The 25,881-nt window shown below is 40.9% G+C and overlaps 1 protein-coding gene across 2 annotated transcripts in view; it reads left to right on the plus strand.

The window, feature by feature from the left end:
* Positions 1-25,881, plus strand: part of ENOX1 (ecto-NOX disulfide-thiol exchanger 1) — a 2,146,160-nt gene that overhangs the window by 327,986 nt on the left and 1,792,293 nt on the right. The window lies entirely within an intron of this gene.

A 25,881-nucleotide genomic window follows, 5' to 3' on the forward strand; every position in this document is an offset into this window, starting at 1 on the left:
AGCTGGGGATATATAAAAACTCTCTAGTCAAGGTGATGTACTCTCAGCAAAGTACAGGCTGCGGGTAAAGGGAAAGGGATAATTTATATATTTGATTCTGAAGGAGCAACGAATGCCAAAGGGGAAACCAGTTAGTTTACGGTGAAGTTGAGTTGAAATTTAAATAAACTAAGATTTTAAAATCTATGAGTGATTGGTGGTTGAGCATACAAACAAGATTATGTTTTTCTAAGTCAGTTCCACCTGTTCAGTGCTTACTTTGATGCTGGTGGTTGCCGGAGCAGGCCACAGGCACTTATGTTTGGGGACTGGCACTTATTTTTTCACATCAGATATTTCCGGAGAGAAAGAGAGTGAAAAACACACAAACCGGAAAGAAAGAGGGAAGCAAATATAGAAAATGTCACAGAGGGAGAAAGGAACATGCAAGAGTGAGCTCAAAGTACAGGGGGTATCTGGAAATGAATTGGGAGAGGATGTGGTGTAATGGCCAGAGCTGCTGACTTTGGAGCTGGGGAATTTGGGTCAAGTCTCAACATCTTGTGATTCTGGGCAAATCATGTTATATCCCAGTGCCTACCAAAAATGAATGTGTCCTTGTGTAAAGTAACTGGTGCTCATGTAAACAGCTCCAATTCTGTGGGTCGAGTTTGTGCTATATAAAACTGGAAAAAATTATAATGCAGCATGAAGTAGATTGAAGACTATGCAGCCTTGGAATTCGGTGCACTGACATTTAATTGCACCAGCCGTGGACTTCTGAGCAGGAGCTTCGGGTACGGACACTTTCTTTTAGAAAGTAGGCACTGCACTTGTTGCTTCTACTGAATGCTTTCGCATCAAGCTAGGTAGGAACGAGTCAGATGGTCTGGCAGCAGAAGGCTCAGCTGTGTGTTACGTCATGTGGCCCACTTTGCTAGAGCTGTGCAGTGAAGGGGGAATCCTTTTCATTACAGCGTTTCACACAGTCACACATGTACATCCTCTTCTGGAGAGGTAGTACGTTCTTGGAAGCAGAGTCTAGCCAGCTGGCGAGAACAAAAAACTTTCTCCAGGAAGTTACGTGCATGTAAGATTTTGTGTGCTGGGCAGTTTTTTCTTTTGAAGTCATTAACTTTTTGGACTCAGTTAGGGGATTTCATGAGCATTGTTCAAAAGAAGCATCAAAGCTCTGTGCTCCAGAACTGCGACTTTCATTATGCCCTAATAAACGCAAAACATGGGTCTAAATGCATCCACAGGCATAACTAAATAAAACTATTTTGAAGTAACAGTTTATGAGATGCTGAACTATGATCGCAGTGGTAGCGTTTACATTTCAATCTGCAGTCAAGATTCGAACTCAGACACCCAACACTGGCTTTCAACGCTCTACGGATAAAACTTGAAAATAACTATCTCTTTTCTAGTTGGTGCTCTGCAATCTTCCGAGGCTCCATATTTAATTAAAATAGACTCGTCAATTCCTCTTGCAAAAAACGTCGCTGACATAATAGTTTAGAACCCTAAAGCTGCCACTGAAACACGTGACTGTACTTGCAAAATATCAATTACAAATCTATTTTAAAACATACATATTTAAGAATTAAGTGGAAACTCCAGGGCAAGGCTACTAGTTCGTTTCACGAGAGGTGAAGAGAATTGAGTCCACAGTTGGGAGGAGCTCTGCTCATGGCCATCTATTTCTCCTTTCTCTGCAGAAAGATACACGTGGCTTGTGGTCTCTCCCACAACATCCAAGCTCAAAGAACTGTGGTACCCTATCTTATGTGTGGAGTCTGACTTGGGAACAGCAGCATTTCAAGCTCTGTTCCATAAGTAAATCTCATTTTACTGTCTCTCCTCAGCAAATTAATAATTAGCACAACATTTAAAAAGCCAGAAAATATTGTAATTTCTGAGCGTAAACAATCAATAATAGCAAACAAGCAATCTTTAGCCAGTCACTGTTGTGTTTGTGTCAAGTAAAGTAGCTTTAACACTGTGCTGGTCCTAACCAAAGTAGAACGTTTTCCCTTATTTCCTTATTTTGATGCTATATGAGTTGTTGTATTGAATAGATTTATATATATATATTGCAACAGGTATTTGAATGAAAAAACATAACAGAAATCCAAGCAATTAGTTCTATTACGTCATAGAAGCCAACACTGAAGTCTAAATCTAAACATATCCTCTAATGAAGTGTTGTGATCAATTGAGTAATGATTAACAAAAGTGAGAGCCATATACAAAGTTGCTGCTATACAAATATCACTTACAGGGGCTCCTTGCAACTCAGCTATAGATGTTGACATGCTTTGGGTCGACCTACCCTGATTACCTGCTGGCGGTATCTGATGCACTGCTCCATGAGCTGTTGAAGTCATACCCAACAGTTTAAAGAAACAGTGGACAGCTTATCATCTCTCCTCACTGGCCCAAAATTGATGAACAAAGATTCAGACTGTCGAAGAGGAGATACTCTATCTAAATCAATCAGTGTAGCCTTTCTAACATTTAAGCAGTGAAGTCTATTTTCTTCCTCCGAATACGGATCTGGAACGGATGCATGCAAAATCAATTCCTGCTGTCAGTGAAATGGAGCAACTCTGTTCTGAAATAGCTTTCAGTAGGGGATTTATGAGAAAGATTGCCCAATTCTCCTAACCTTCTGGCAGTCGTAATAGCCACTAGAAAAAATGTTTTCTAGGTCAAAACCCTATGATGTACTTGGTCAAGAGGTTCAAAAGTAAAGTAGGACAATGTTCTTAACACCAATTCTAAATCCCATGAAGAAAACTGCTTCTGAGATGGAGGAGAAATATTGGCCAAACCGTTGACAAAACATGGAACCATCCAATCTGAGTCACAGAGGTTCCTCTAAGAACCGCGAAAACCTGAAAAGCAAAAATTGTGGCCCATTGGACTTCTAATATTGCTAACTTCAAACCCATAGAAGCCCCCTACTTGAGGGACTGCAAAATCTGACGTAGATTGACTATTTTCGAATCAAACTGTTTGGAAGTACAATACCTACTGAAGACCCTCCAGTGCTTAGCATAGGTCCCAGGAGTAGAACCGCTCCGAGAAGTTTGGAGAGTCAAATCCACCTCATGCAACAGTCCCTTCTTCTTCAACCCCCTTCTTTCAGCTTCCATGCTATCAAGTTTATCTTCCTCAAGAAGTGAAGAGATAACACTGAAAAGAGAAGTGGAGTGAGATTTATAGGAATCATCACCTCCTCTGATACTCTCTGACCCCTCAGCAAAGGAAACCAATTTGATCTGGGTCATGTGGGAGCTATCATAATGACCTAGGCGTTCTCTCTCTTCAACCTTACTAGAAAGGGCTGTATCAGAGAGAAAGGGGGAAACGCATAAAGAAGACCCGAAGGCCATCTACTTGAAAGAGCGCCTGCTGCCCATCCTTTCTCCTCCCTCCACCTGAACAAAACCTCTGAACTTTTGCATTGGCTTCCAAGGCAAGCAAATCCAGGGTCAGTAAGCCCCATTTGTCCACTAACTGATCAAACATGGAAGGGCGAAGGGAAAAATGGATAGACAAAGAGATCTCCCGATTCAAGAGATCTGCTTGCACATTGTCTGTCCCCTGAATGTGAACAGTTGTCTGTGAGAGAACAGATTTCTGGGCCCATCCAAAGATTCTCTCTGATATCTTGCCCAGAGAGTGGGATTTCACTCACCCTTGTCTGTTGATCAATGCCTTGGCAGTGATATTGTGCGTCTTCACTAATATCAAGGGACTGAAAGCTGTCAATGACCTCCTTATTGGTTCCAGTTTCCTCCATTTCGATGATCTGTGAGCCTGAATCAGAGACCAGGAACCTTTGATATGTCAGGGACCCAACCAGCCACCCCATCCCGGAAGGCTTGCATCCATTGTGATGATGATGGTTAGAGGGAGAGGCAGTGGCATACCCTTACTCAGATGTTTACTGACCAACTACCAGTGGAGCTCCAATCTCATTGTCTGAGACATCAGAATCCTTTTGCTGAGATCCAGAGGAAATACAGTTGAGTGATCCAAGATGCATCTTATCAGTAGATGTATATGAACCCTTGCACAGGGCACCAAAAGCACAGTTGCTTCAAGTTTCCTTGTACCTGCATCCAAGAAGCCAACTTTGAAGCTTTTGATGCTGTCAATTTCTGAATGTGAGATTGAATCTTGCACATTCATGTCTCCAGCAATGATACAATTCCCAATTGAAGACCTTCTATGACTCTGGCTGAATGAAGACCTACTACTTCTCTTGATGTAGTCTGCACAAGCCAGTTGTCTAGGTACGGATAAAAAACACCTTTCCTGATGAAGAATTTCGACTTGAGCCAACTCTTTTGTGAATAGGCTTGGTGAAGATTTTAAAAGTAGGAACAGAACCCTGAACTGAAACTGTCATTCCTCCACAGCAAATATGAGAAAGCTCTGATGAGACTGTCGCACACAAATGTGAATATATGTGTCTTGCAGATCAAGGGATGTGAGAAAATCGTCCTTGTTGTCCAGGGGAATGAATGATTGAAAAGTGACATGTGAAAGTGTGTAGTCTTCATCCAGGTATTTACCCACTTCAAGTCTAGAACTGGTAGAAAGGAAGGCTGTTAATATATTATGAAGCAAGAAAAGAATCAAATACGTTCCTTCACCTCCCTCCTCTGTGGAAACAGGAACTATTGCAGCGTTGTCCAACAACAACTGTATCCCTCCCAGCAGGGTATTCTTCCTCACTGTATTGTTTGGAAAGTGAGTAACAATCACCACAGTGTATGGGGAGTTTCCAGAAAGTCTGTTGCATAGCCCTGCCTGATGATGTTGAGGACTCATTCGTCTTTCACTGTTTGTTCCCACTTTTGAAGAAAGTCTGGCTCCAACTGGAAGACAATCATTGTCAGGATAACTTCTTTTCCTTCAACCCTGGATGCTGGGAAAACACATGCTTGGAAGAGTCTTTCTTGGGCTGGTACTTTCTTGTCTTATCCAGCCATGCTTTGTATTCCAGTTTAGGAGAAACTCTGCTGGGAGGCAGAAGACCTGCCCTTATTAGAAAGGGTGAGACTATGTGATCCTTAACGGCCTCAGCAGTTGTGCTATCCAGCTGGAACATTGCTTTAGCTACTGCTTCATCAATCATTTGTTGAACCTTGTCAGGAGTTAAGAGAGAAGGAACAGCAGCCAGAGGAGACCGAGATCCTACGATGAGGTAGAAAAAACATGCTTCCTCTCCATGCACCTTTTACTTCACATAGTGAATAGCGCCCACACAAGTCGAGTGCTGTAATTTACTGAAAGAAAAGATTCAGGGAATTCAAACACACTAATCAGCACCCCATATGCCTTTTTCCACTAGCAATGGGGAGCTATTTGTATCTACCAACCAACTGTTGGAGAAACATACCTTGAAAAATACATAATTATCAGTAAATGTGACCCACTGTACCCCTACCTTCATGTGGCAACTTGTTAAGACTCTAACAGAGAGCAGCACCAGAGCTCCCTGGATCCTGCTCCCACATTGGGCAGACTCTCCCTGCCCTCGGAAGACAGAGCCCTAGCTGTACTGGAGCCGACCGGACTCTATCCAGATCACTCCAGAATAGACACTCTGTCCTATGCCTGGCGGAGCACCTCAAGCCATCTGCTTGCACTGCTTGCCAGATTTGTGCTGCACCGCCACACAACCTGGGACTCTCAAACAAAAACCTCCATGGACAATGACCGATGCTGACAAGGCATTACTACTGCAAGCTGGTGAGTGTCTTGCAAGACAAAAATAAACAGTAGGGTCATGAGGAGGTAGGGATTTTTATTCAAAGACTTGGGGGTGGAGTCTACGGAGGCAAAACTGACCCATACTGTGCTAAATGGAAGCTAGAGAAGGGCACTAGGTTAAAGTATTTTCCTTTATCACTTACTTATTCATATTAAGGGTACTGTTACTTTCCTTTACATTTAGCTGTAGGAGTTCCAGCTATATTTTTTCATTGACCAGTTATAGAGTGGTGGTCTGCTCTTCCCATCTTATATCTCTATCCAATAATCAGATATTTTTATATTTTTGTTTTACTACTCATTTCTAGGCTACAACATGACCACTAGTGGCAGGAGTGGTATTAGTAATGGTAGTATTAGTAATCTTAGTAGTAGTAGTAATAATAATGATAATAATACTATTATCAACATTTGAACAACAAGAAGACATGGAGATTGCTTTTTTAATTCAGTGCTTCATAGCAGAATGTTTCTAAGTGCTGTAAATACGAGGTGTTAATGTTGCTCAATTTAGTGGTGTTTAGTCTGCCCACTTCGGAAAGATGGCAGGCTTAGTCAAGTAGTCTTCCAGTATTCGACACTTCTTTGCAGGTTCTTGAGAATTAGTGGAAAAAACAGCAAGAAACACTGGGGTGTACATTTGCTCGTCACTATCCTTTATAATTTTAGAGGTAGCGGGAGTGGAGTAGAAGCGCCCCCTGCCCCCATCCACGCGAAGGAGACAGTTTACCGATTCTTCATTAACCTTTCCAGACTACACTGGTGGCGCCAACAATACTATTTTAAAACGTCAAATTAAATCTTAGTTGAAATCCTTACAGGTGTTTTCACCCAACAAAAAGTTCACAAAGCTCCTTGTTCTTTAAGTGTCGTATTTTTAAATCCAAAAGGCATTTTACTTTGCACGTGTAGGCCTGGTTAAAAGGAAAACTGTCTACAATTTCATTTCATTTAAGCTCATTTCCCTCCTCTTTTTTGAAGGACAATATTAATCTCTGACTCGTATAGCCCAATCTGGTTTATTATTATTATAGTTCTGCATCACAGAAGCATGGAAAAGTATTACCAAATGCAATGTGACCATGTTATTCAACGGGAGGCACTCTTCAGAAATGTGAATCCATGCGCGCTATGGGCATACCACCCCCTACTCACTCTTCCTCCCTCAGAGCACTACCAGAACTCCCATTCATCTTCCTGTATCCCGCGGTTCATACAACAATATTGTTATTGATACATTTGTTTTTTCGTTATGAATGGATGATTTGATCTAACATTGTTTTGGGGTGCCTCCTTATCATAGTCTGCCTTTATCACATAGTTAAAAAAGTAGAACATCCATCAGTTGGTACTTTTAAGAAAAAAAAAGTTTCTTATAGTGATGTTGCAATTTGCTAACAGTAAAAGCAAATGGAAAATGCAATGGGAACTTTGTTCTCCTCAATTTCAATATGTATTGGGAAATTTAAATGAAAAAATGAAGACTTTGGTAAAACATGAGAATTGAAATGTGTTGCTGATATGATGACAATGTAACAGCTAATGTAGAAATTGTGCTTTAAATTAGAAAATGCGATTTTTAATAAAGACATTTCCTTCATTCAGGTTGATGAGTGACATACTTTTTCAACTTTGGAGGATTTTATATTAATTGAAGTCTGTGGTAGTGGTGGTATCTGTGAACCATCTGACTTTCTGCAGAAGTCTATGGGCAACATACAACTCAGAGTTTCAAATACTAATGGGCCAACACTGTCCTTGAACTTTCTCAGGCTGATAAAATGTTTTTTTTTTAGTTAGATCGTATTTTACAAGTTAGTGGATTTATAGCATTATTGTGACATCAATAAGGAACAATTGCAAAGACATGAGATGTGGTGACATTCTCAATGAAAATAAATCCAAGACTGCATAACATACACACTAGCAAAAATACATTCGTTTTGGATTAAACTTACTTGTTAAATCAGAATGTATGTCAGAACAACGCATGCTGCAACCACGCATGCCTGAACAACGCGGTTGGAACAACAACCGTTTTGTTACCACTAATGCTTTTACCACAAATGCCTTAAGAATGATATTTAGTTGTAAAGACATTCCTGGTAAAGGCATGCGTGGAATGGCATGCATGGTTCCAGCATGCGACCCCCTTTGTCCCCCACCCCGCCCCTAAAACTACAGTGACCGCCCACCCCTAAAACCTAAAACTTCCCGACCCCCCTCACTACCCCTAAAATCTAAAACTACACCTACCCCGCCCTTAAAACCTGAAACTAACCCCGACCCCCACCCCACCCCTAAAACCACCCCAACCCCCACCTGCCCCTAAGACCTAAACTACCCCAAACCCCCACCCTGCCCCTAATACTACCGCGACGCCCACCCCTAGAACATAAAATTACCCCAAGCCCCCACCCAACCCCTAAAATGACCGCAGCCCTCCAACCCACTCCTAACACCTAAAACCACCCCAACCCTGCCCCTAAAATTACTGCACCCCCACCCCACACCTAAAACCACCCCAACCCCCCAAAAACCGAAACAACCCCAACCTCTTACCTCTGCCCCGAAAACTACAGCAACACCCCACCCGCCCCTAAAACCTAAAATTACGCCCGCCCCTAAAACTACCCCTAAACCCTACCCCAGCCCCACTTACCTGACCGCGTCCTCTCCGATCCCGAGTCTGTTTTTCTCTGCCTTAACCATGCATGTTCGTTGTTCCGGACATGCGTGATTAAGGCAGAGGAAAACAGGGTCGTTGTTCAGGAAAGCGTTGTTCTGCTTTCATGGACAATGACCCTTGTTGTTCCGCCTTCGTGATTTAGGCTGCTTCCCGTTAGATCAATTATAATAGCTCCCTTCTCCCTCAAGGTATCTTATACACATTTATTCCTCATGATCTCTTTATAGAAGCTAAAAAAGCATCATTTTTGATAGTATTGTTTCCAGCGATTTTAACAAAAACGTTTTGTTGTGGACTTCTAGAAACTTGTTTATACAATATTATGAGACCATATATATTCTCCAAAATAGTCTCTAATGCACAAGATTTAACATTGTTTCTGCTGCATCAATGGTCTATTGATTCTGTAGTCAAGCACAAGATCCAGTGTAATTCGATGAACTTTGGTTATCAGCAACGTTTTTATAATCGACCTGAAAGTAGCTGTGAAGAAATATCAAAATACGTCCTCTACAAAGTAATAATGTAAGCCCAATAACAGGAACATGGTGCTGCTTTTACTATGCAGCAGTCAGGAACATTTAAGAAGGGAACAATGTAGCCTTTGCTTTAGTGGCAAACAAGCAATTTCCTTGAATCGAATTCTACTTATGATGCTTACGGATGTAATGGAGAGTAGGTTTCTAGATGGAGCCTACTGCCATTGGAAAATAACAAGGGGAATTGAAGGCTTTACACTCTGACACGGATGCCCTTTTGAGGAAAATCTTCAATTAGACTATTTATACACTAAAATATAGAGAATAGGTACCTATCTTGTATTTAAATGTTCAGCAAAGCATGCTTTAGCATTTTCATGTACTGTCCATGGATCCACAGGTCAAGGACGTTTTTTAAGAACCATTTTTATTTGCTACAAAAAAATAAGATTCTGAAAGCCAGTTTTGTCCCAGGATTGCCAATTGATAAATATGAAAATACATATTCTTTGAGCATATTAAGCATGTTCCTGCATATATCTGCTCAGTTTGCAATAATGTACAGGTATGTGACAGATTCGCTCACTGTTTAACCACAAAATAGATTAGTCTTTTGACATGCTAGAGAAGATATGTAATTTATTTGAATAAGTGCCTCCATAACATAACATGTTGGACAATCTACTGTGAAACAGCACACTAAGGTGTGAAAACTCTGATTTTACTAACGAATAGTCATGTATTATGAGTATTGAATTTGCATAGAAAATTGAATAACGTAAGCAAAAATAATGCACGCATTTGAACGTGTGCCCGTGTGAGTGGTCGCCAGTGTTCACAAAGTGTACTTATTAATGGCTTATTAATTTGAAAAGTTGAGCTTATGTTTGATTAATGTAGTCTTTTGAGAAGAGACACGCTTAACTTTACTGCTTAGAGAGACTTTGCCTTTTCTGAACTTTTATGCTGAATTCTGATGCCTTGCTGACCAGACTGATGTCCTGATGACAAAGACTATCTTAGCTTGCCGATCCAATTGAGGAGAGGTATACTATTAATGATGTTGTTTGCTATCTCTATTTGTTTTTGTTTCTAGGTACCAAATGCTATGTTGATAGAGCCATAGTTAGATGTTTTTTTCCAAATTAGTGTTGACTAAATTGTTCTGATGTTAGTTAGGGTCCACACTAATGAAGTTCAACACATGTAATAACATCTGATGTATTTTCTTTGCTGAATCTAAATGTATGCAATATTCGTGCTATTAATTTGCACTGTAACCTTAGAATGTGTAGTAGCCCAAGCATTGATGAGACTGCGATTCTTTCACCGCCAGTGTTGTTTCTGTATGTTTATCAATTGGTTTTGAGATTAACTTATGTTACATTAGCATTGTTAATATAGGGAAAGAAATATTCTAACTTTTACATAAAGGTGTGGTTATTCATGAATGCAAGGTCATGGTGTGTGACAATTACTGACTCTTTTTGACTACTAATGTTATTGATTGTTATTGATCTGCATGTACAGGACATATGGTGGGAAAACTTTGAAGCGAGTCAAAAGGTTTATCGACCTATTTGCGTCTCCCTTGTTTACTTATTAAGGTCTGACGTGCTAACAGAGATGGTAGCAGAGACTGAAGGTTAGGCTTCTTAAGAGCCCATCATAGATGCCTCGTACATGGTTAGTCTCCTTAAGAGTCCATCATAGATTCCCAGAGAGAGGTAGCAGAATATTTGTTCCCAGAGATTGTAAGCAAGAAATAACAGGTTTCCCCAGAGATGGTAGTAGGGTAAGAATTAGTCTCCCAGAGAGAGCAAAGTAATTCACAGATTTGGTAAAATTGGTGAAGACTTGGATTTATTTTTTCAATGAAACAAATTGGAGACAAAATGTGCCCCTAAGTCCCTAAGATGACTTTCCCAGAATGTTGGAGCTTGCCAATGTTTTTTTGAGGATGTTCTTTGCGTTCAAGTGATAGTGTGAATGAAGTAGGTTTTGTGTTTGCACAGCTTATACAAATCGCAGGTGAATTGTGATGTTTGTAAGAGTTTAGGGAGTTTGCGTACTCCAAATGAAGTTGTAAAAAGAGTGTGCGTTCTCCGCACTGGGAGAGCAGGGAAGTCGTTGAACTTCACATGTGTGTGGCACATTGTGCTAAAAATTGCCCATGTGGTTGTTGGTATTTGGACCCTGCATGGTCTAAGACTCCGGAGTATATTGAAAAGTGCATGACACACTAGGTTTTTGTTGTAATTTAGCTGGTTTAATAGGTCGATCAGGCGTGGTCGACTAGTCAGATGTTGAGTCAAAGCGAGTGGAAGGAATTTTCGATTGAGATCTATCTGGTGAGTCCTATGTGCACCAGGAAAGGCACACTGATCCATTGAGTGTAAAATTTGCAGGTTGAATTTTGCTTGCGAATCAGGGAAGCTGAGAAGGAAGGAATAGCTGTGAGAGCGAAAGCCGTCAGTGAAAAATCTTTAAAGTTTCTGACACAATTGTGTTACTTTACCTATAGTAATCAGACAAATTGGGTTTTGATTTTGTTTAGTGCTTGCAATAACTTTGCATTAGTTTCATGTTAATCTGAGTTTAGGAGGACAAGCCGCAAGACTTTGCCAGCTGCAGTACATGTGAATGTGACGTCATTAGAGCTGTGCTGGGATAGGTTGGTTAGTGGGAATGATCGTGCACGGATTGGCAGCCATCCATGAAGCGCCATGGGTTGAGGAGGTGGGTAAAGAGAAATCTGGGAGAAAAGTCACTTCCTGATTTGATTTTGAATAACATAAAGGTCGCAAAAATGATTTTTTTCAAAGCTTTAGAGTGCTTTAAGGGGAGATAGATAGATTACAGTGAGTGTAGGGGATATTGCACCTCCAGACGGCACACCTGCTTACATTGTAATAGAAGAAAAGGGTGTCACGCCATGTCTTTGGCTGAAACAGTGGTGCAAAGTGACAGAGAAGGATGGGAGTTTAGCATTTTCTGCTAACGGAACATTTAATTTGAGGAGCCGAGGCATTAGCAATCTGGGAGCTAGTAGCTAGACAGCAACAGCAACAGAAATTTGAGAAGAGAATGAGAAAGGCAGAAAATACACTAGCAGAGGCTAGGTGGGACCATGACCAGAGGTTTTGGAGAACCAAGACTTTGCAGGGGATTAAGTTATTTCCAGCAATTACACAAGACAGTGAAAGAGAAGGAAGGAAAGCTACCAGAAAATCAAACAGAATCCCCTCCGAAGGCAGAGAGCAGAGATCAGGGGAGGCTAGGAAATCTTTGACATGTGCAGAAGAATCAGACGATGATGAGTTTATTTAACAATTATTGAGTAATCGTCCACCACCTTATGCAGCACATGAGGGTGGTCCGAGCATCAGTGCAGATCCTTCGGCCAGACCCATGTTAATGCAACAATGAGTCCAGTACAGGTTAATCTTAACGTGACGTAGAGTTTGATGCAGAGCAGTCTTAACGTACCCTTTACTCCGATAGCACAGAAGCAGGTGCCATACTTGAGTGTCTTGAGAATTTATCCAGATGTACCTCTAGTGGAAACTGCCACAAACTTAATAGTGCCTACAGTACACGTTTTCCTGAGACCAATATTAGTTCAGACAGAACACACTCCACTTTTACTGCCTTAAATGCAGTCACAAACAATGCCGAAGTACACTTCGATAACTGGGACACAGTCAAATATGTCTGTACTGATGAACCAGAATACGGGAATTACACAATCACAGAACTTGAGTGTCCGACCAAGCCTAGATGCTGTATCCGTGCCTGTTACCTTAGGTCCGATTGTACCTTTGTTTGCACAGGAGAATAACAGAGCAGGTGGAAAGGGAGTCCTGAGTCAGAATACCATGAAAGGAGGACTCAATCAGAAAACCCGAGTAGTCTCTTCAGTGGGACAGACTTTTGAAGGGACGAGATCACTGCTAGACCTTAGCACATTCAGAGTTCCTATAGATACTGTCATTGGGTCGAATGTTAGTGAGAGCCTGAAATTATTGATCCCGCAGACTTTAAATACAGTTCTGCAACAGGTAGCACCTGTCCAGGCCAGCAACATTTTGTTGCAGGGTTTGACTGCCCGGCAATTGACAGAATGGCTAGATAAGGTGAATACCCCGCAGAGTGCCCCTAGGGAAGAGGAGTACTTGAAGTATGCAAGACTAGGAATGGAAGCGGGCGAGCTCATTGAGGGAACTAAGGGTGTGAACAGAGTAGAGTCCTACTCCGAAGCAGAATTGAGGTATCTGTGCCCGAAAATGACAAGGGAAGTGAGCAATGTGCACCAGAAGTTAGCAGACCTGGCAGAGAAGTACGGCATAGAAATAGAGAAAACGAAACATTTGAAAAGGAGTTACAGATTCAATTTTGACGCAAAGGACTTTGAACACATGAGATCTGCAGAAATGAAGACACATCTTATGGAGTTGCTTCAGAATGCCGAGACTTGGGGAGCTTTAGGTAGAAGTCAGATGGTTAAAGAAAAGAGATAAAAGAAAAAGGGAGTCTGCAGAGCTGACTGCGAATGTGCAGCAGGGCAAGGATCCGGTGAAAATCCTACAGAGAGAGATTCCTGGAGGGAATTTTGTTCATGTCTTTGGAGCAGAAGTGACATTCTGTCTTTTACAAATGACTATCCAAGGTTGAGAGAGAATCCAGTAGAACGGTACCAGCAGACAGACAGAGGTTTGTGATACTTGCAAAATGCCTTCGGGAAGACATGAACACTTTATTAGAGATAGTAGTTCCAGCTGATTTGTGGATGGAGTGCAAGACGAGTATAGATTGGCCGACAAAAGGACCAGAGAGAGATCAAGTTACAGGTGCGCCATCTCCTGAAGTAATGAAATATTACTACAAGGTGATTGAATTCCTGAAGATCAGAATTTCACCTCAAAACATTGATTGGCAGAGAATAGACAGGACAGCTCAGGAAGCGAAGGAGTCAATACATGCTTACTATGAGAGATTGTTGCAGGCATTTAAACATTACAGTGGTACAGAGACAATTGAGCCGAAAAACACGATTCATTTTGTGTTCAGATTTGTGGAAGGATTGAGACCTGAAATTAGCCAGATGATTAAGAGTCATTTGATTTGCTGGGAAGCAAAGCCGATTGATGAGGTGTTGCAGTACGCAAAGTACTGTAGTGACGAGATTGAGTTGAAGCAGAGAAAGCTGAAAGAGAAGGCGATGGTGATGCAGATTAAAGCTGCACGAACAGGGACATTTTCCACAACAGCTACTGCAGCAACAGCAGGGAAAAATGGTATTTCAAAATCAGATGAGAGGTAGAGGTCACAGAGGAATTGGTAATGTAAATCGTGGTCCAGACTTGAGTACTGTAGTGGTTCAAAATGATGTGCAGGGAATGAAGAAATTGTTGCCTTGCTCCCCTGCTTGGGGAGTGGTTGGACATTGGAAACTGGAGTGTCCGATGATGGTGCATGAAGGTGTTGTTCAGCAAACGAATGACATCAACTCGTTTCAAAACATGAGAGGGCCAAGAATGAGAGGTCATAGTCAGACAATGCAACAACAGGTTCCCATGGTACCTAGACAGCAAATTCAAATACCTCAAGGCCCAATGGAACAGCAGCAGGTGATGCTTCCTTAACAGGTCACAGGTCAGAGGCTTAACTAAAGTAATAACACAGTTCACCAATTCCCGTTACACAGTGAGATTGGGAAAAACGATGATTGGGTGAGTGCGAGTTCGGGTGAGGAAGAATGTGTGCTTGCAGCGTCCTTAGAAGTAGATCAGAAAGGTCCCTATGTGAAGGGAAAAGTCATGGGTTAGAGTTTCATTCTTGGTTGACGCAGGAGCTACATGCTCTACAGTAAAATCTGCAGAAGTTCCGAACTTGCCCCTTTCAGGATAGACAGTCCAGATTGTAGGAGTGGCAAACCAGTATTTGACCAACCCGATCACAGAAACAGTTCAGGTTAAGACTGGCAACTTTCAGTGATTGCACCCATTTGTAGTCTGTGATTCAAGTCCGGTATACCTACTGGGAGGAGACTTACTGTGTAAAACCAGGTGCTCGATTACCTGCTCAAATGATGGAATCAAGATACAGACAAATAGTGATGATGAGGATGACCCAGCTCCAGAGACGGAGTGTGAGACAATGAATGAGGAGTAACCTCTGATTAATTTCTTTCCAGTGTTCACAGTGAAGGAGCTTCCTCCTGATTTACAGGGAACAGTTAATGAGAAAGTGTGGGATCTGACTGGGAAAGAAATAGGTCTGCTAAAGGAAGTTGAGCCAGTTCAGATTCCAGTAAAGCCAACTGCAATTTTTCCTCAGAAAACAACATGCCACAGGATGTTCTTATAAAGGTTGCCGGATAGTTTCGGAATTAGTAAAATAAGGGGTTTTGAAAGAAGTGTTGAACAGCACATGTAATTCCCCGAAAATGGGATTGAAAAAGTCCTGTGGGAAAGTTCGAATTGTCCAGGACTTGAGGAAAATAAATGACATTGTGATCAAATGTTGTCCAAAGGTGCCAAATCCAGCTGGGATAATGGTTCAGATTCCTTGTGATGCTGAGTGGTTCACTGCCATTGACTTGTCACAAGCTTTCTTTTCTGTGCCTCTTCATGAGGCCAGCCAATTACTCTTTTGTTTCAAATTTTTAGTCCGAGTTTATTGTTGGTGTCGAATTCCTCAAGGGTTTTCAGAGTCACCTTCCATATTCAATCAGATCTTGAATCTTGAAAAAGAATTTGGAGGCGTTGAATTGCCTTTACAATCGACCTTGGTACAGTACATTGATGACTTTGCTGATAGCGTCCAAAACTAGGGACAATTGCAAGTATGGCACAATTGCCCTGCCGAACCATTTGGGAAAGAATGGCCATAAAGTGTCTCCACTCAAATTGCAATACTGTCAGAAAGAAGTGAAATACTTGGGTCACCAGATTGAGAGAGGATCAAGGAAAATAACCAGAGAAAGGGTCATGACAATATTGCTGATGAGTTCTCCAGCTACACAGAGAGATGTCAGGATGTTTCTAGGGATGGTAGGCTAATGCCACCTATGGGTTCCCAATTTTTCCGTCATTTTGAGACCATTGCAGAACCTGTCTCACAAGGAAGTCACTGACCCCATAGTGTTAGACCAGGTATGCATGAAATCGTTTTCTGAGTTGAGAGAGAGTCTCAGCAAAGCTCCGGCTTTTGGTATGCCTGATTTCACATTGTTTTGTCATGAGCGTGATGAATGTTCTTTGTCTGTCTTGACGCAGGTCCATGGAGGTGTAAACTGCCCAGTAGCATATTTTCAGCTACTTAGGACCCAATCGCAGCAGCTTTACCAGTCTGTTTGCATACACTTGCAGCGATTGTCCGGGCCTCACACAGTGTGAAGGCATTGTGATGGGACACCCCTTAACTATCATGGTCCCTCACTCCATTGAGATCCTACTCACAAAGACGAAAACCCAATATGTAACACGTGCAAGATTGGCCAGATATGAGACGAGTATTCTAGGGTCACCAAATGTGTCATCGAAAAGATGTACAGTGCTTAAACAGGCAACCTTACATCCAAGTGAAAATGTTGAAATTGAAAAGATGGAAGACATTGATCATGATTGTCTTGAAGTAACTGACTTGTGCACAAAACCGAGACCTGACATTAGAGACACCCGACTGGAAGAGAATGACCAAATTATCTTTGTTGATGGTTCTTGTCTAAGAGACAATACAGGAACACTGAGAGCAGGATATGTGCACAATTTCTGGTATCCTGGAAGCGTTTTGGCTTCGAGGAGTATATTCTGCACAAGTAGTGGAACTGGTAGCCCTTACTAGAGTGTGTCATGTTTCTGCTGAGCTAAAAGTTACCATCTATACGGATAGTCAATACAGATTTGGAATAGTACTTGATTTTAGCCAGTTGTAGTCACAGAGAGGTTTCATGAACTCTTCTGGTTCACCAGTGAGAAATGGTGAAAGAATTAAAGAATTGTTGCAAGATATCCAAATGCCTGAAAAGATTGCCATGGTGAAATGCAGTGCACATCTGAAATTGCAAGATTTTGTGTCAATGGGAAATGGATATGCGGGTCAAGTCACGAGGTTTTGAGCATTGAACTGTATATCGTTCGAGGATAAGTTGGAATTGCTACCTGAAGAAGATGAAACATGTCCAAGTTTTGCATTGCATGTGATAGATACGTTGGAATAATTGAAAACATTGCAGAATAATGTCGACAGGGAGGAAAAACGATCATGGAGCAAAATGAAATGTGTACAGAGACAGGACGAACTGTGGGTTTCAGAAGAGGGACAATTGTGTTTTGCCAAATAGTCTGTTGTCTCAAATGGCTAGGTATTATCATGGTGAAGCACAGTTGGGAGGGATGCCATGATTCGTTTGTTCAAACATAGTTGGTTCAATCCAAAGTTTAGACAAGTTACTGAAGCAGTTTGCCATCGATGCACTATTTGCCAACAAATGAACGCGGGAAAAGGGACAGTGGTTAATTTGAGCCACATTGGAAGAGCAGGAGGTCCATTCAGCAGAATGCAAATGGATTTTATTGAGATGCCTGTGTGTGGATGTTTATGATATGTGTTGGTGATTGTTTGCATTTTTAGTCATTGGATTGAAGCATACCCTACACGAAGGAATGACAGCCTCACAGGAGCGAAATTACTGCTTAGGGAACTGATACCACGTTTTGGGTTTTTGATCTCTTTAGAATCAGATAGGGGAAGTCACTTCAACAATGAAGTAATTAAATTACTGTATGCAGCATTGAACATTGAGCAGAAGTTGCATTGTAGTTACCGCCCTGACACATCAGGACTAGTGGAACAAATGAATGGTACCTTGAAGTCAAGAATGGCAAAGATGTGTGCGTCCACAAATCTGAAATGACCTGACGCACTGCTGATGATGACCATGAGAAACACACCCGACAGGAAGACAGGATTGTCACTGCACAAAATCTTCATGGGCCGAGCAATGAAATTGCCAGTGGTGCCTGTAAATGCACTTGTGAGCATTACAGATGACATGGTGTTGGACTACTGCAAAGGTCTGGCTGATGTGGTTTGCTCTTTCTCTCAGCAAGTGGAAGCCACCCCACCACCACTGATCCATGACCCAAGACACAACCTGAGAGCTGGTGACTGGGCTGTTGTCTGGAAACACTTGCAGAAGAGGTGTTTGGAGCCTTGCTGGAAAGGTCTGTTTCAGGTAGTTATGATAACTACCACAGATGTGAAGTGCGCTGGCGTTCTGGACTGGATCCATGCCAGCCACACGAGAAAACTGGCATGTCCTTTGGACGATGAAGAGAAGTTGTTGAGAGTACCAACAATGACAAGACAAGCTTCAGAACTGTAGGGAGAAGAAAGAGGAACTGAGACCGGATCTGAGCAAGTTGAGGATGGTTCAGTAACTCCTGTGAGAGATGAAGGAGGTTGACAGCGAGCCAATCTCAATTGAGACACCAGGAGACTCTAGTCAGAGGAGGGCTCTCCCAGCAGCAGACGAATCTGAGAGACAAACAGAGCAAACGCCAGACCCCGAGGGGAAAGGAGTGGAGGCGGATCAAAGCCAATGAGATCTAACTCCTCCTGAACCAGTTGCAGGTCCGTCAAGAAAGAATCCTTCGGACCAAGAAGAAGTTACAAGTTCAACTCTGAAAAGAGCATTGACAAAGGTTCCACTGAAAGGAGCTAGGTGGCCGGAGTCACAAGCAAAGAGAAAAGAAATAGTTGTTGAAACAACAATCAAACAGGAAGTAGATACGACCAGGAGAGAAGATCTAAGTGAAGGAGAATTGAATGGAGATCGAAGGTTGAAAAGAAAGAGAATAGCAAGTCGAACGTACGCAGGTCGTGAATGGGCATATGCAACTACAAGTGAATGGCAGAAATAATTTTTGTCTTTTTGTTTTGATCGAGACATTCCAGGTCAATATTTTGGCACTTGAAGGAAATCAATGAACTGAACTGTTGAGACAAATTTGAGAAAAGTGCAAAGTGAAAATGAGAATGTTGAAAGTAACCGGAAAAGACTTTGATAACCTGATTTGACAAGCTGCCAGACTGATTTTGACAACCCTACCAATTTTTGACAAAGGATCCTGGAAGTGAGACTGAAAGCTGTAAATAACTGCCAAAAATAAATTTTTTGTTCTTGATTTTGATTTTTGCTGCACAGTTATAATATTTTTCTCTTCTACTTTCTAATTCTTTACAGATCATGAGTAACATTAGTCAGCAGGGTAGGAAGAATAGGTGCTGTAAATACATGAGTATTGGTTTGGCAATTGTGTGTGTGATATTGTGCGTGATATTGATTGTGGGTATGACTGTTCTTGACAAGAGTAAAGCCAACCAGACTTCAGCTTTAGAGACAACTACTGCATTAACAGCAATAGAGAAGTTTAGGTTGGATGAGAAGTATCTGCACGTAGGTAATGCACAAGGGGTGCTTTCTTCTAATGTGTTCTATCGCTTATTGACTGAGTATGTTGAGACGATGGATGCGAAGAATTGTCTTGTGTGTACGCAGATTTATTCATCAGTCGAAGAAAGAGTTACCTCTCATAGTTTGCCTCTTACTTATGGGATAAGTTGTAGTCTGTTAATAACAAGGTTCTATAACTATACTCCAACCACAACGTGGTGTTTTCGTTGTCCCCATAATTAGATACCAGAGTAGAGAAGCTAAGGATAATGACACAGTATTGGTTAGAGGTTTCTTTGAACCTATATTAACCTTTGGCACAGCTTATGCACACCGTAACAACTTGACGTGCTTGCTTACACCTTTAGAGAAGAACTTTTTAGATCACACAGATGATAGAAGAAAGGCTTTGAAGGAGAAATTAGAAAAAGATTTAGAGAAAAGGACTTATACGAATGATTATGCTAATAGTGCAATAAAACACAAGGGAAAGTAGCTTTAGATGCAAAACACGTAGGGAAACTTTGTGTAGATAGGCCTAAATCTCGCACTGACACTTTATTTGTGAGAACGAGTGAATGTAGACATGTGTTTGTGTTTCAGAGTAAATGGACATTTATGTTGAATGGGCAGGATCGAGCAATTCCTGGCATATATTACATCTGCGGGCCTAATGCTTATTGACATTTTTTAAGAGGATGGTATGGGACATGTTACTTGGGGATAGTTTTCCCAAAGATTTTTCAACTTAAAGAAATTTCTGAAGTGACTGAGTTACATCACATTAGACAAAGGAGAGAGTTTCCTTCCAGTATAGTGGGAGATATATTTGAAGCAATGATACCTTCAGTAAGAGTTGTTCTGAATTCGATAAAGATTCATAAGTTGTCTACTACTGTGGATAACATGCTGACAAATTTTTCAGGAGCCATACTCCTGATAGATACTGAATTAGCTGCTGAAAAAGCTATGACTCTTCAGAACTTCCTTGCATTAGATATTCTTTTAGCAAAGGATGGCGGAGTTTGCAAAATGCTTAATTCTAGGCATTGCTGCTCATGTATTCCTGATAATAGTAAATAAATTAGAAGCTTACTTACTAATCTGACTAATGATAGTACTGAATTGAAAGAATTAAAAGAACCAGGTGTTTGGGAGAAAGTTGGCAAAGGATGTGCTTAAGTGGGAAATTGGCTCAGCAACACTGGGAAAGGGATATTATTGAAAATAATACAATGGATGCTAATTATTGTAATTTGCATAACTGGAGCATGGGGAATATCTAAATTGTGTAAGAGAATCAAATTGAAGAAAATGAAAAATGATCAGAGGAGGAAAGAAATGAAAAGAGAACATTTGTTTAGGGAAAATGTGAAAAGGGAACGAAGATATGAGGGAATTGAAATGACAGAATTTTAGTCAATGCCAAATTTGTGTAAAGGTTTATTGTGCTGACACATTTAGTCATCAGAGGAGGGATTGTTTACGCTGATTTTACTAATGAATAATTATGTGTTATGAGTGTTGAATTCGCGTAGAAAATGTAAACATGTGAAGGTGCGCCCACGTGAGTGGCCGCCAATGTTTACAAAGTGTACTTATTAATGGCTTATTAATATGAAATGTTGAGCTTATTTTTGATTAATGTAGCAATATGTCATACAATCATAGGCCTTAACGTAGTGAGGTCTTGGCCTAGTTGCACAGCATCATGTCAAGCTGCATTTCTTAGGCGTTTAATAAAATGGATGCTTAGAGAATTCAATTGTGATTTTCCACTGTGCTGACCTAATGTGCTCGTAGTCTTTCTCATGAACACTGCTTGCTAGAAGATGCTGTACTTGCTAGCACAACATTGTTTAATGCAATGTGTGTGAGACTAACTTTCCCAGGAGAAGACAAAGACTATACTGACTGGAGAATAAGCTTCAACAACATTGTTACCTGATGACCTGAATGATGGGAGTGGGTGAAAGGGAGCCAATCACCAACATGTGAACCATGCACTAGTAGAAATGTAGATTTGAAGTTTTAGTTTTAATGGACAAAGTGTGAACATGCAATCCTTTGACAAATTTGGATGTGGGAAGTAGTTTTAGGAAATCTAACTTAGCCAGACTGCACTGAGAAGAGGACATCATTTGCCTATTTTCTATCTTACCGTAAGGCCATTACTTTCTTGACCACCTTGAGAAGAGACATGCTTAATTTGACTGCTTAGGGAAACTTTCCCTTTTCTGCCTTTGACTTATGCTGAATTCTGATGCCTTGGTGACCAGACCTGACGAAGACTATCTTAGCTTGCCGATCCAATTGAGGAGAGGTATACTATCACTGATGTTGCTTGCTACCTCTATTTGCTTTTGTTTCTAGGTACCAACCGCTATTGTGATAGAGCCATAGTTAGATGTTTTTTTCCAAATTTGTGATGACTAAATTGTTTTGCAAGAAACCCAAACATGCTATTCTAATCTGATGTTAGTTGGGGTCCACACTAACAAAGTACAATACATGTAATAACATCTGATGTCTTTTCTTTGCTGAATCTAAATGTATGTAATATCCTTTTGCACATTTATTCTTGCTATTAATTTGCACTGTAACTTTCAAATGTGTAGTAGCCCAAGCATTGATTAGATTGAGATTCTTTTGCCGCTTTGGACAGCCAGTGTTGTTTCTGTATGTTTATCAATTGATTTTGGGATTAATTTATGGTACATTAGCATTGTTAATATAGGGAAATAAATATTCTAACATTTACATAAAGGTGTGGTTATTATTGACTGCAAGGTCATGGTGTGTGACAATCACTGACTCTTATTGATTACTAATGTTATTGATTGTTATTGATTATTGATCTGCATGGACGTCTCCCTTGTACGTTTACTTATTAAGTTCTGATGCACTAACAGGTTATAGAGCTCAAGAGCAGATTGAAAAAGAAGACTGAGCCTACCCCTCGAGTTCCGATTGTATGTCAGCTAAGCATCAGCTTATCACATATAGATTTCAAAACGTTAACCTCATAATTACACTTTCCAAATGAGAGGGCAAAGAACAAAGACAGTGTTTGAGCAAATCATTTAGGAATGAAAACTGAGGATCTTTATTCTGGAGGGCTGAATCTTGGGACAGGTTTTGTATGTGCCCTTAAGGCTATGGTCTCTCTGAAGTTTCAGTGTCCCTTAATCCTATTGGTCTCACGTTTTCACCCTTCCTTTCACTCCTTAGTTTATAAAAAAAATGCATTTTGGTTGACCACCAGTGAATGGCTAATCCCATAGGTTATGTCCCATCATTTAACCATGCATGGAAAACAGGGTAAATGACTTGTAGGCAGGACTGTCAGAACAATGTGGATGCTTACTGTTCATACCTTTATGGGGTTAATGGACACATCTATTTGATATCATAGGGAAAATGTTTTGGTTGATTATCAACAAAAGTAGATGCACGTCATAAGAAACCCATGTGAGATGCCCTCAGGGTGCAGTGACCATTTGTGTGCATTAGAGTCAACCAGGAACTCCCAGCTATAGGCACAACAATAGAAATTACTCGGCCATAAATGGTGCATTGTTCTGGCTTTGTGATCCTCTATAAGCACATTTCTAAAATTTCGCTTTTTTATTTCTCTTGCTACCTGATCCATGCGTGCAAATAGATTCTCTCACTCACCTCACATATAACACATACATCAGTCACATAACACAGTGGCAGTCTTTTTTTGCTTTTTTTTATTTGAACACTAATGCAAATTTTATTTGTCATTCAATGAAAACATTAGACCAAGGGGTGGGTGTAAGTCATGTAATTAGACTCTGTGGAATTCTGCAGAGTTGCATAAAAACTCCATGAGATTCTGCAGAGTACTTTCAATGGGTGGAAAATATGTTCATTGAGCTGCTTGTGGGACAATTTAGCGCTAGTGGCACGAGCAGAGCTAAAACGGCATCATGTGCTGGGCAAGATCGCACTGTGATTTTGCTGCCACTCAAGTAGAAAATCTACTCAAGCTACCTCAAAACAACTTGAGAAATAGCCCTCTAACTATGGCCACCAGCTACCACCTGTGTTAGAAAATCGTTCTTGGGGTGCCAAAATCTCGCTTGCATTTGCCAGCTCACATTTCTGGAGCCTTGTGGGAAAAATATTCTGCCACACGGCGATTGGCAGAATTTGGCTAGAACTCTGTATTACAAAAGTAACACCGAGTCGCCAAATTCCACTGTTGAATTAAACATTCCACCCACTCCTGGATAGAATTGCCTAATGATTAAGAATTGGAGTGGTTGGTGTACAGGCATTCCTTCATTTTCCACTAAATAATCTGTCTCTCTTTGCTGCTGTGCCTGTTGCACATGCATTTTACTCACAGTACTACATATTATTTTTCTCAACTGCAGAATTCTTGAATGTATTATGTGCATACCTTCTGGAGATGCTGTAAAAATGGTTAACGAGTTCATCACGCATACTCTGATAAATAAAAGAGATGTTGTAGTTTTCCTTAAACCTATAGGGGGTTTAATGTTCAGTCTGTCTTTGGTTGTGGCACAATTTGTGATAACTTTAGCTTTGCGAAGCTCACTCCACCAGGCTAACATATTAAGTGATCTATCTAAGGGTAACAATGACTTCATCATTTATCGAACTCAGAGTAAATACAGTTGCAATGTTTTCATTTCATCTCTCTGAATGGCTTGCAATAGCCCTAAAGTTTCTATCATGTCATTTGTTCTTCTGCAAAAAAATGAGATAATTTAGTATATTTATCTCCTGCTTTTACAAAGTCTTCAAGTATTTGATTTTGTGTCTGATATATGCAGGAGTTAAAAGATTTTTTGTTTAGAGTACATGTCTAAGACCTCTCTAAATGGCCTTTTTATGAACTAGCTTGGATTTGGTAGATGGATTAGTCAGCTTTCAGGCTTTTCTGTCTCTTATGCTTTCCACTGCCCTCTTTCTTTTATAAAATCAGTTTCCTAGAGACCCATTTTTCTGGCTGCAATGCATGGCTTGCTTCTCTTTAGACTTTTTTTTTGAGTTTTGCATTGAGGTGAGTAGTTCAAGGTGGAGCCAAATTTATTGGATACGAATTACTAATGAGTGCGTCCAGCAACCTCTTCCTGCTAGGAGTCACTGCAGTGTTGCTGTGTTTTGGAAATGCACTGCCATTGCATAGGCTACAATGAGTTCAATCGAGTTTACAGTTTAAATGCACTTGGGGCCAGGGCTGGATCGGAAACCAAAAGCAGCCCTGGCAAACTTTGTCAGAACATCCCCCATGCTGCATGTAACCAGCACGTGCAGCAAGTGAGCCTGACCACTGCATGGGACGTTTGTGGGGAAGGAGGAGGCGGCGGTTCGACCTCAAGAAATTTTTGAAACAAAATTCAAATATGGTGAATTTTACAAGCCATTTCTCATTAGCAAACCTTGTCTAATTACTGGGTGGATGGAAATTAGAGACAGGGTTGCATGGCCTAGTGTATGAATAGTTGGATGGTGAGGAATTGTTGGAAGAATTAATTCAAGAATGGATGACAATGAATATAGACATTTAGCTACGTGAAGCAAATGGTCTCAATGCACTGACCAAGGGTGTGTCCTCTGCTCTGGTTTACATTTTTGCTTGCACCCTTCCCAGCACCACTATAACCAATCCTTAAGAAACATGCATAGCATGGATGCATTTCCTCACAGTGGACTGATTTTGATTTGATCTAAAAGAGGCGAAAGAAAGGGATAACTATGTACAGGTTGAATTGCACAAAATTATTGCATTAATCCCGACTTCCAGTTGACTACATTGTGTTATAATAGACAATTGCAGCGTAAGTTACAAAACTGACATAATGGGACTTACTGAGTGAGATCAAAGGACTCATATAGATGTTAAAAAGTGTTGGACTGATTGACAAACCTTACAGGATACCTTGTTTGATAGCACTAAACTTGTAGCGGTAAGGAGGGAGGGCCTCCTCTGCCCGACAAATAAGAGCAAATCCAGTTCATTACTGTACCAATGACTCCAATCGAGTTCAGCCGAGACAAGAGTCGTGTTATGACTAACCATATCCAATGCAGCAGACATGTCTAAATGGATCAGTACCACAGAATGACCATTATCTACCCTCATTCTGCCATCGCCCATAGTGGTGAGCAGAGCTATTTTGGTCCCGTGACATGGATGTAAACCAAACTGCTTCCCTTCAAGAAGTTTGTTAACTTCCAGGTACTGGGGTAGTGTCTTACTTACAAAAACGTTCCAGGATTTTGACAAGATACAGCAGAATGGATAGGCCTATTATTACTTAAATTTGTAGGATCCAGTAATGTTTTTTTCAAAATAGGTGTAACAATTGCCTTTTCCAGGCAGAAGGAACCCTGCTTTTTCTCAGTTGTTGGCAATAGATTTGTTAGAGCAGTGGGAATTGCTCCCCGTCTGTTCTTTCCAAACCTTGTGAGGTGGGGGG

This window comes from Pleurodeles waltl, chromosome 8, assembly GCF_031143425.1.
Source record: "Pleurodeles waltl isolate 20211129_DDA chromosome 8, aPleWal1.hap1.20221129, whole genome shotgun sequence".
Taxonomy (NCBI): domain Eukaryota; kingdom Metazoa; phylum Chordata; class Amphibia; order Caudata; family Salamandridae; genus Pleurodeles; species Pleurodeles waltl.